General features: G+C 43.6%; 1 protein-coding gene and 1 long non-coding RNA gene across 2 annotated transcripts in view; one reads left to right on the top strand and one right to left on the bottom strand.

The window, feature by feature from the left end:
* The window catches only part of dlc (deltaC), a 231,068-nt gene that overhangs the window by 44,402 nt on the left and 174,445 nt on the right, over positions 1-12,221 (bottom strand). The gene's annotated exons all lie outside the window — the stretch shown is intronic.
* LOC108165921 (uncharacterized) lies at positions 9,135-9,998 on the top strand. The gene is made up of 3 exons (XR_001776244.1): positions 9,135-9,217; positions 9,293-9,416; positions 9,621-9,998. It is a non-coding gene; the product is annotated as an uncharacterized LOC108165921 (long non-coding RNA).

Genomic DNA, 12,221 nt, shown 5'->3' with positions numbered 1-12,221 from the left:
GGGGGCCGTTCCTCCCAACCACGCCTCTCCAGGTCTCACTGTCATTGCCCACGTGAGCGTTGAAGTCCCCCAGTAGAACAACGGAGTCCCCAGGAGGGGCACTCTCCAGTACCCCCTCTAAGGACTCCAAGAAGGGTGGATAACTCTCCAGTACCCCCTCTAAGGACTCCAAGAAGGGTTGGTAATCTGAACTGCCGTTCGGCTCGTAAGCACAGACAACAGTCAGTTGACTGTGGATGGATTGTCCTGGATAAATGACACAACATATGCCGGCCTATTAAGATATTCATCTTCATTCTCTGGGTTTTTCTGAGGTGTATAGGGCGCGGTATAGGGGGGAAAGGTGATGACAATTCTAGGGGCCCTGACCAGCAGGGGGCCCTCCACAATTTATTTTTTTTATTTATTGTTCATAGAAATAAAATTAAAAAATCAGGGTCCTGTCAATTGCAAAATTAATCATATTGTATTTTCAAAGATTGTGTTTAGCAGTAAAAATATAATGTTCCCTCCCAGACCAATAAACACACATCCGTTTTTGCCCTGAACCCCCCTATCTGGGTTAAATGGTTCGTTCCAGCCTGGAGCTTCACGGTGACGCTGTTCAGCTGCAGTCAGTAGAAACTGCAGCTAAATACAGCGACGACTGTGGCAGTTACTGTGCTGCTAAGAAAAGTTAAAAAGTCAAGTTTTCAAAAGAAAATAAAAAATAGAGAGAGGGAGAGAGAAAAAAGAGGCAACACTGTGTGACTGTGTGAGATTATCAACCATTTAGCATAATTAGCTTAGCTACAGACTGTTTGCCTCCATTTCACAGCATTTAATGAATTAAGGAAACAAATTACCAACATGTTCATATATTTAACTTGTCCCTCGTACCTTTTACCACTTAACAGATGAGTCAGTCAGCAGCAGCTCTAACCCACGTCCCTCCTGATCCGTCCTCTCCTAAGTGAAATTAAAGCTGCAGTAACTTTTATATAAATATTTTTTCCACATATTTGTTAAAACAGTCATTATATTGTGACATTACGGTATGAGAGGTAATCTGTGAAAAATCTGTTTTCTCTGCTTTCTCCCAGTGCTGGAAACAACCAGAGGCAGGAGAGTTTTAGTGCTGTCAATCACAAYCTCATGTGGTGCTGCTCATCCTTCCTCCCCTCGCTCTGTGCTATTCTGCAGCTAGCATAGCCTGTTGTAAATGCTCAGTTTAGTTAGCATAGCTACCAATGACGGCAGATAAACGGTTTCCTGTAATGATAAGTTGTTTCTCCACCATTAGCACATTTAGCAGTGAGTGAATGAGGATGATTGACAGCGCTAAGACCCTCCTCCTGGTTCTGATTGGTTRTTTTGGTCAGAACGGTGCATCACTTTAACCAGTAATTCAGGAAGCAGATGGAGGAGATTGATTGTTTYCACAGATTATCTGTCTCATAACTGCTACATGGTGACAGCTGTAACAAATATGGAGGAAACATGTTTTTATTAAAGTTACAAACTGCAGCCTGAATAAAATGCAGCTACTAGCATTTTTAGAAGTCTGGATAACTTTATGTGTATTTTGCACGTTTCTTTACACCAGGGGTGGGCAACTCCAGGCCTGGAGGGTCTCCTGCAACTTTTAGATGTGTCTCTACTTCAACACACCTGAGTCAAATAATGAGGTCATTAGCAGGACTCTGGAGAACCTGCCTGCACTAGGAGGTGATTCAGCTGTTGGATTCAAGTGTGTCGGACCAGGGAGACATCCAAGAGTTGCAGGACACCGGCCCTCCAGGACCAGGATTGCCCAGGCCTGCTTTAGACTGTTGCTCGTTGGTAGAGATATTTCAGTAATCTAATAGAAAAAATTTAAGCAACCTGCTTGCATACTGGATGCAGACTGAATTTTACTCTTGCATGTAAAATTCATGAGCAGTAAAAATTGTACTAGTTATCAGTATTGGACCAAAGAAAGCAAGGCAGATGCAAGACTTTGTAATTGTGATGCTTTTGATGGGTCAGATAGACTCAAGAAATTGTAACAGCAGCTGCGTAGGGGGGCCCAATCTAATTTTTTTTCAGGGGGCCCCAGATTCCTGGCAGCGCCCCTGTGTATAAATATTCAAAATAATGAACTTTTTATTTCCAAAACTGAACTCGAGTCCTATAGCCCAATCAACATCCAGTCTGATCACTTTAATCCGCTGATCATATCTTTTATGCCACAGCTCTGCAATGCCACCGGAAATTCTGCCCCACACTAACTTGGTGCTATAGTCAGTGGTAGATTCACCTGCACCATAAAAATGTTATGCAGGGAGCTGAGTCTTTCTAGATCCTGCTTGGGAAGAAAAGTTTCTTGGATGCACAGTACGTCACACATTTCCAGAAGTTTATCCACCACAAGGCGATGTGAATTGTCTCCCTCTGTATGTCCCACATGCAATCCACGCACATTGTATGATACTATATTAATGTTCATTTATGTATGAGAAATTTCTGTGCTATTGAAAGCAGTTATTCTTTTGTATTGTTTTACTGATTACTGATATCAGCTCCAGTAGATGCATCTCGTCTTCTGCTATCATTTCCATCTAGTCCAGTGTTTCTCCACCCTGGTCCTCTGCCTCCGGCTCTGCGTGTTTTAGATGAGCCTCTATTCCAGAACAGCTGATTCAAATGATTGCATGACCATCACGTACTGCAGAAGCCTGTTGATCACCCAGAGATACAATTCAGGTGTGGCAGAAGGGAAACACCTAAAACATGCAGGACAGGGGGGCCTGAGGACCAGGGAGGAGAAACTCTGATCTAGTCCCTTGGTACGTTAAGCAGTGCTGCTCACAACAGTTCTCCAGAACTGAAGTAGTGACAAATATTTGCTCAATGTACTTCCTGGTTTTCTAAATGAAGTTTGCTCCTAGGTTCTGATCCGTGACCCGTTCTGCCTGGAAAATACTTCTGGGTTTACAGATTAACTCTGTGTTGACACAGCGGTTAATGCAGGTGAACTCTAACATGGTTCTGCTGCTGCAGCCCGGTTAGCCGTCCTGAGGCTGGGTTCAGAACCAGGACCGGAGCTGCAGTCACCTGAACCCACAGCAGCGCCTGCAGAGCCGCCAGCGGGGAAACGGGCCGACCCGGGAAGCCAACGAGCCACAGAACCAACGGAGCGTCTCATCAAAACAAGCAGGTGGTTCTGACCCAATCTCAGATCCCGATCTGGATCTTTATCTCTGGCCACATTCTGCTGCACAACAACAACATGGCTGCAGCTCCGATAAGCCGCCTCGGCAATGGAGCCCATGATGCTCCACTGATTTCATGAACTTCAGGCCAGTCTCAACTCTGATGATGATGAAGATAAAGAGGCGGAGCTCCGCCTGAACAGGTGGGACGGTTCTGGAGGATCCATGTTGGTGCTGTGGAATGTTCCACTGGGCCGGTTCTCCAGGTTCCTGCCTGCCCTTTACGCTCTGATGCGTCTTTAACTCAACCTGCCGCCATATTTCAACATTCTGAGACGCTTTCTGTTCCGTCCGTTTAATGGAGAATTAACCAATCATATCACAGCAACCTGTGGAGAAAACAACTTCCTGAAGTTCAAACCGAGCATAAGAAAGAGGACAAAAGGAAGTTCAATGGCCCTGAATGTTGTTGGTACCAGATGGGCTGGTCTGAGAATTTCAGAATCTGCTGATCTGCTGGGACTTGAACCCACAACTGTCTGTCAGATTTGCTCTGGAAGAAGAGATACGCAGAGAGCAGCAGGAGATGGGAGGAGAATGGGCCAGCCGGGTCCAGATGGTAGGAAGGCAACAGGAGCTCAAAGAACCACTGGCTCCTACCAAGGTTTGCAGAGGACCCACAGGAACACGAGACACCAGCTCACACAGAGCCACTAGAACTGGACCAGAACAGGTTGGGAAAGCATTGCCTGGTTCGCTGATCCTGTTTCAGCTGGTTGGGTCAGAATTTGGTGGAACCACATGAAAGCATGGGTCCGATTCAGGTGGAGGCGAGGATGTCAAGGTAAGGGGGTTAACTCGGTAGTTTGGACCCATCAGTACTAAGTGAGCATCATTTAAACCCCACAGCCAACAGGGGGACCAGTGGCGGGGAAAGGTTATTATGTGATGATTTGGTCTCTGGATAAATCCTTCGCATAAGAATCCAGGGTGATTTATTGTTCATTACACTCCAAACATGACATCTGGCATTCACACCAAAGAGTTCAGTCTTTGTCTCATCGGACCAGAGAGTCTCGTCTCTCCTGGTCTGAGAGTCCTTCAGGTGCCTTCGGGTGACTCCAGACGGCGCCGTGAGCCTTTCATTAGGAAGTGGTTTTTGTCTGGGCGCTCTGTCGTTCTGGTTTGAGTTCCAGTTGCAACAAGTTTTCATCCAGGACGTTTCTCTACGTTGTTGAATTCATCTTTCCCTCTATCCTGACTAGTCTTCCACTTCCATAGAATGGTGCTGCTATGGAAGTGGTGTGATGGATTGCTACAGAGATGGCTGTCCTTCAAGAAGGTTCTTGTCTCTCCACAGAGGAATGCTGGAGCTCTGACAGAGTGACCATCAGGCTCTCAGTCTCCCCCCCAGGTTGCTCGGTTTAGACCAGGGGTCCCCAAAGTCGGTCCTGGAGGGTCGGCATCCTGCATGTTTTAGGTCTCTCCCTGGTTTAATGCACCTGGATCAAATGATGGCTCGTTAGAAGACCTAAGAGGAACATTGACAAGCTCAAAAAGGTTGCTACTACCACAAGGGAGAGAACTAAAACGTGCAGGACGCCGGCCCTCGAGGACCGACTTTGGACACCCCTGGTTTAGACGGTCGGCCAGCTGCAGTTAGAGTCCTGCTGGTTCCAAACTTCTTCCACTGACCAGTGATGGAGGCCACTGAGGTCACTGGGACCTTCAAAGCAGCACAGATGCTTCTGGATCCTTCCCCAGATTTTCCTGTAGATAATTCTGTCCCTAAGTTTAATTTAGGATGTAAACGACTCCATGTGGAGCTCCACCAACAAAATGTTAAGCAAAGGATGCAAACGCTTTTCTTGGTTTTCTATTACTTACAAATTTGCAAAAAAAAAAAACAAAAATCTAACTTTACTCCACATTGTCATAATGGGATACTTATGTGTAGAATTTTGAAGAAAGAGATTTATTTAATATAAACTGGAATAAGGCTGCAAAATAAAATGTGGAAAAAGTGAAGTGCTGTGAATACTTTCTGGATGAATGTATCTGAAGGTGATTTATGCCTCGTTTCCACGGAGCGGTATGGAACGGATTGGGTCGATGCGGTTCAGTGAATTACAGCCACTTGTACTAGGGCGTGGCTTCAACCGGTTCTGCCCCAGTCCGCCCAGCCAGATGAGTCTCTATTTGCAGACATTGTTTGGACCTAGCTGGGTATTGCAAACAAGCGATTTGACTGGGATCTGTCGACTGACCCGTAGATTTACATCAACAACATCTAACCACCATTTTTAGTCCGCGGTGAGACCACAGTAGACGAGTTTCAAACCAAACCTTTTGATCAATTATGGCAGAAGAGCGCGCACAGCGTCAACTGGACAGGCAACCAGCAACATTAATCAACAAGCTGGTGTATCGATGGCACTTAACAAAACGTAAAGCTTCTTGTTGACTGTTTCTATGACTTTGTGTTTTTGTTTTTATGATATAAAGCCCTCTGAAATGCCTCGCTGCTAAAAGGTGCTGCACTAATAAAATTTGATTGATTAGATATACCAAATTATATCAGAGAAACTGTCCGCCCACAGCCATCTTTGGTGCGCCGACCACAGCTGGCCCACCTTCCTGGCCCACAGTGAGGAACACGCCGCCATCTTGGATAAAACCAAACTAGACATTAACCAGCCAGAGCAGATGTCGCCAACCTTTTTCAGATCAAGATACTTGTTCCCTCACCAGCCTGAGGTGGTGAGGGAAAAATACATAAGGATGTAAACATTATAACTGAAGCTCTATAGACAAATACACATCAGTTATAACTGAAATTTTTAAGTGACAGAAAACATAAAGCAGCTCCTTCTGCAGTGAGTTTCCCTTCCTGCTGGCAGTGAAGGCGGACGCTCTGCCCTTCTCTCCTGATCCCTCCCCCGTCAGCTTTTGCCGTTATGTCCAGTAATTTAAGGATATTCTTTGCTGAGCCTCTCTTTGCATATTTTCTGAATTCCAAATCATGGATCTGGTCAGCTGGTCTCTCAACGCAACGCATCAAATTTTCTCTGATCAGACTGGGCCAAGGAGAGTCGTCTGTCCCCAATGGACACATGCAGCTTGAAACATGACCGATTGTTGGGGGAAGTGGAGGATCGTGTGTCTGTCCTTATGGTTGGTTGAGGATATTGATGATGTGTAACTAAATGGATTTTTGAGAATAGGATTCCTGCGTTTTGGAGTTGGCAGTCAACTGGCATATCAAGAAACTCGGAAAGCGTCGGCAGCTGTTGTGGCCTCCGAGCGGTGAACAGGCAGACTCAGAGCCACCAAAACCACAAACTGGACACGGGTCTTGCTGAGAGTCGCCAGATCCTGGACTTGCTGGCAGGACGGAATTGGTCTTGGGGAAATTCCTGCTCGGCTTTATTGAGCGAGTTTGTTTGGCTGTTTGAATTTTGTCAGTGAGACTCTAAGTTAGACTGAAATTAATGGAGTAAGCGGGACCCGAAACAATCAGCTCCCTCTGCGTCGGCCTGGCAGGCTGAATATCAAACGCTCCTGGAAGGAAACAGGAAATTCTGCTGCCACTACCCAGCCCTTCCTCCCCTGAGCTGCCACTACCCAGCCCTTCCTACCCTGCATGGATTATTACAGTTTAGGACCAGATGATGGTTATATAGGTTATTACTACAGTTTTACAGCGCAGCGGCTCCACTGTTTCACCAGGCAACTCAAAGCTTTTTTTGTCTCTTCGGTAGAAAGACATTAAAAACAATCGATTATTTTTGCCCTCGTTTTATTATCCATCCATCTTATCCGGGTCGGGTCGCGGGGGCACCAGCTTCAGAAGGGAGGCCCAGACTTCCCTCCCCAGCCTCTTCCAGCTCCTCCAGGAACCCCAAGGCGTTCCCAGGCCATAGAGAGACATCGTCCCTCCAGCGTGTCCTGGGTCTCCCCTCCTCCCGGTGGGACCTGAACTCCTCACCAGGGAGGCGTCCAGGAGGCATCCTGACCAGATGCCCGAGCCTCAACTGGCTCCTCTGGACGTGGAGGAGCAGCGGCTCTACTGAGTCCCTCCCGGATGCCTGATGATGGATTTATTACCGAGATCACTTTAAATTATCATACGATTAATTGAGTCATTGTTTATCGTATCAGCCAAGCGGGCCCAGTTTCCAGGAAGACCTGGTCTAAGATAGGAGTTTTTCCTCATCTAACCTCATGTTGTCATTTCTCATGTTGTCATCCTCACCCAACAAAAGGCTGCAGCCTCAGGCACTCATCTGCCAACTGAGGCAGATGAGTGCCTCAGTTGGCTGTTCTTTGGACAGACGGAAATGTGAATTTCCCCTCTTAGGATTAAGAAAGTATATTCACTCACTCGCTCGCTCAGGCCAGCAGCAGCCTGTTGCCAACCTGAGGCCTGATTTCCATGTGACTGAGGAACCAAAGAGTTCTGGATAGTTTGAAGCACATCTTCTGAAATCCAGACATATTTCCTCAACAGCCCAGAGGTGTCGCCTCATTCCAGATGTTGTACTGGATTTCATCTCAATGTCATTTATGAATGGGTTCTCATCTACAACATCTACAAGGTTTTCATTTTGGACAAAGTCTCAACATTTTCACTAACTATGAAACAAACAGGTTTGATAGAGCAGCCAGTGAAGCAGACTCACTCTGTGCCCACTGTGAGAAAACACCAAATTCATGGTGTTTAGGATTTCCTTGTTTTCCTGGATTTTGGATTTAGTTTAGTTTATTAAAATAACATCCACATAAAGTATGTCTACTGTGTTTGTGTCCACCTCCACATCAAGGCACAAACCAGATGAAGAGCCCATCTTTAAACATTTAATGTGTAATTAAACAGTAAAGGTGACACATTTAATGACATAGATCACACTTTAATAAATATTTGTTGTATTTAACATATTTCAGGTAAGTGAACATGTAATGAAATAGATCCTGTCCTGGAATTTTATGCAATTGAACATTACGGGTAACAAGTCGTATGTATTATGTAATGTATTATCATCTGAGGTAATACATTTTATGAACAATTTTTTAAAATATTTTTCAAATATAATTTTGGTTTAATTTCACACAGATTTTGAGTTAATAGGTCAGGTGACCTGCACAGCAAAAACTGAAGAGTTATAATTTCAGGGTTAAAGGCTTCAGAGTTGACTTTGGATTTTACTCGTTAAGTGTTGTTTTAACATTTGCTGAGTTAAATGGTCTCCAGTGTTTGAGTTATTTTCCATAGTTGATTCCGTCGGTGTTGAATCAACTCTGATGGGAGGAAAATAAGCTCCTCCCTCCTTCATCGTCTTCCTTGGAGAGAAATTTGAAAACCGCTCCCTTTTCTTCTCCTGTTGTTCTAAACGGTAAGTACAACTTCTTAAATCTTTGGTTAAGCACTTTTAAGTTGATAGTGATGTGACTTTTTCCACCAGTTTAATACTTTGTCTATTTTGCAACGGCTATACTTGATGTATTAGCTAGCTGCCGTTTTGTGGGTTGCTAGTTAGCAGCTGTAGCAGTTATAACAGCAACCGTTGTAACTGCAACTTTTACACACACACACATATCGGGCCGTGTACTTATGAAAAATAAAGTTCTATTTTTGTAATTTAAAATCATAATTTTGGCTATGGTCATGTAAATGCTACCAGCCTGTACTCACATGGCTAATAGGTAGCAACGCTGACGAGTTACGTCCTCCAACATGCATAGAGTATTTCACCGAGGGGAACACCGTCTAAACCTGAGAATGCTGATAATGCAGCGTCTGCTAAAAAGGTAACATGATTTCAGTGTGCCCCTAAACTTTTTAAACATGTTGTGCCATTTTTGGGTAATCTAAATTCTCCATGTATTTCTTTTTGTTCAATTATTCTTCATTTCATAGCTGGTTGAAGTGCCCGACAAAAGATGTCTGGTGGTGAAGAAGTTCTGCAAGAGTCTGGAACAACAGAAACCCTCAGTGATGAACAAGTGGTGAACATACTGATGGCTCACAGGATTAATAAACATAGGTAAGTGTGTTTTTGCTCTTCTAAATCTGTGTCAAAAAGTCCCACTTTTTTCACTAAAATGAAATATCCTGTTAGGCAGCTTCCTGCTAACCCAATCAGAGAGGAGTACCTGAGGATGGTGACACCTCCTTCCAAAACCACCTGAAGTCTCCAGGAATCAGTGCGTGGGATGCAGTCAAGACTTGCTGTCTTTTATAAGGTCATTGAAATAAAAGTATGTGTAGTAATTTGTCACTTTGCTTTTATAGACATTACATTCAACAGGTGATTAAATGGCAGCTTTGAGTATGTCTGGGAAAACATTAATTTCTTTTATTGGTTTGTATGAATCCTTAAAGTTTTATAATGGTTGTAGCCGTATGTCTGGTTTTTTATGTTTGGTGTATGTATTCTTTAATTTTAGTCATGCTGCAGTTTAGAGGAACATCTCTGGGACCAACGGGTTCTGCAGCCACGCCTCCTTTCTGTGTGATGTCAGAAGAGCAAGACTGACATCCTCTACATCATCGTGGATAAGTGACTCATCCCATGCCAAGCAAACTGCTTTCTTGCAGCATTTGATGAGTTATTCAAAAGACATTTTGTGTTATGTCTGTTATGACCCTGCATTAATACATTTTTATACATTTTTGCATTGTATAACATTGATGTTGGCAAAATGAAGGAATCACCTAGAGTGGGGGACTTGAGAGAAATTTTATAAGCCTTTTGATATTCAAAACTCGTATGGAATGTTAATGAATGTTTGTTCACTGTACAAAAGTTTAAAATGTTGGAAATACAGCTGCATAAATAAAACAATTGTTTAAAATTGATTTATTTGTTTTAGTTTAACTTTATTATAATTAATTTGAATTATAATGCCATTTTGGAGTATATACCTAACACTAGAAAGTGTTCAATTAACACTAACAAAATAGTTAATTTTTGTTATTTTATCAGTGTTAACCATTGCATCACAAACAGAGTTAATATAACTGTTTGGTGAGTTAAAAAAATTAAGTGTTAAAAATGTAACTATTTTGAAAGTGTTAATTTAACTCTGAAGAGTGTGGAGTATATAAACACTGAAAACCGCTACATCGAAACCATTGTTTAGTTTAAAAAATAATGACGTCAGGTTCAGCTTTGATGGCCCTCAGTCATATGCAAACACAACAGGGCTGCAGTGCGGGTGGGACCGTTCCGTTCCTTGCAGTGCGAAAACGGGTTAAATGACACCAACTGCCGCTTTTTTAGAGTGACAAAATTAGTACATTTTTGACCCCCAAACAATTTTGAAATCGTTCTCATGGCTGCAAAAATTGCTCTATTGGTATGAAAGTCGGTCATGACATTGATACGCATGCCTGCTCGCATAAAATGTTTTCAAAAGTTCTCTAGGACTGACAGTTTTCTGTAAAGGTGCTTCAGAGCGAAAACATGTGACAGGGAAAAGTCAGGCACTCAACCATTCATTTTCAGACTTTTATGAAAAATTTCAGAGCTCAGCGCACACCATGTGTCTCTCATCACTGCAATTACTGTAATTGAGCTACAGATCTGAAACGCGGGACTATTGGAGACGACAAATAGCCCTCTCATATGCTTCAAATGGCTTTTGGATCGGCCTTACGGATCCTGAACGGGAAGCAGTTGTTCGGACTGCTTTTTTCATCAAAACTGACTGGGTGTCTCATAAAGATAGAAATATTTCTCTACCTCTGTCTGATACACACATGACAGTTAGCAGAGGATTAAGCGCTATAGCAACAGAATACAGAGAAAGGCAGAGCTGCTGGTTTGGACTGCAAAGACTGTAGTTCTAATCATGGCGGAACACCTTAATACAGAGGGCAGAGCAGAAGGTCAGAACTACAACATGGCGGAACACTCAGTTATTACAGAGGAGGCTGAGCTGGCATTTAGAACTACTTGCTGTTTTGGGCATTTTATAGCTGATTAACCAAACCACATTTACACATTGGATTAGTGTGGCAATTTAAAATGGCAATTTAAAATGAACCTTACTAAAAATTTCAAAATAAAAGCCTTGACACGTTTTACATCATGTAATTGCTCTTTTGGGCTTTATGGGACTGGTTTAACAAAACCACTGTTACACCCGGGATTAGCGTAGCTCTCTCGTGGAGTGCTGCTCCACGAGAGAGTGGATTTCTGACCCCAAAATAATTTCTAACTCGCCCTCACGCCCACAAATATCGCCCGATTGGCCTCAAAGTCGGTCAGGACATTGATACGCATACCTGTTCCGATAAAATGTTTTAAAATTTCTCTAGAGCTTACGGTTTTCTGTCCATGTGCTTCCAACCGATGTCATGCGACAAGACAAACTCATGCTCAGACCCATATATTTCCATATGTTTCTGAAAAATTTCAGACTTCAGCGCACATCATCTTTCTCTCATCGCTGTTAATTCTGTGAGCGAGGTAGAGATATGAATTGCGGGAATATCGGAGACAACAAATAGCCCTCTCATATGCTTCAAACGGTTTTCGAATACGTGTCACGGTTCCTGAACGGGAAGGAGTTGTTCAAAGTGCTTTTTTTGTGAGAAACAGGCTGGATTCAACAGAGAATTCGCTCAACCTCTGTGTGTCACTTACAGCTGCAGGGCATTAATTACCGTAGCAAAAGAACACAGAGCAGAGGAGCTGCTTAGGACTACAAGCACGCCATCATTGTAGTTCTAACTATGCCTGAACACTCAGTAGCTGTGTCCAAATTCAGGGTCTGCATCCTTCGAAGGACGGATTTGTAGGCCGATTACGTCAGTGTGGCGACAAGGCCTGTCCGAATTCAAAGACTCCTTCAAATGCGTCCTTCTTTTCCCCAGATTAGAAGGATGGGTTTGATGTATCCTTCACGGCCCACGATATCCCATAATTCATTGCGGGTTCCAACTGGGCGTTCAGGCAGAGCGTCAATGGCGGTGAATAGGGACAAATTATTTAGCTATATAACACTTTAAATGACACGTGATTTGGTACAACGTTTTTAGGC

Source organism: Poecilia reticulata, unplaced genomic scaffold, assembly GCF_000633615.1.
Source record: "Poecilia reticulata strain Guanapo unplaced genomic scaffold, Guppy_female_1.0+MT scaffold_159, whole genome shotgun sequence".
In the NCBI taxonomy this organism is placed as follows: Eukaryota; Metazoa; Chordata; class Actinopteri; order Cyprinodontiformes; family Poeciliidae; genus Poecilia; species Poecilia reticulata.
Note: the sequence above shows the minus strand (reverse complement) of the source record. Positions and strands in the feature narration are given on the sequence as shown.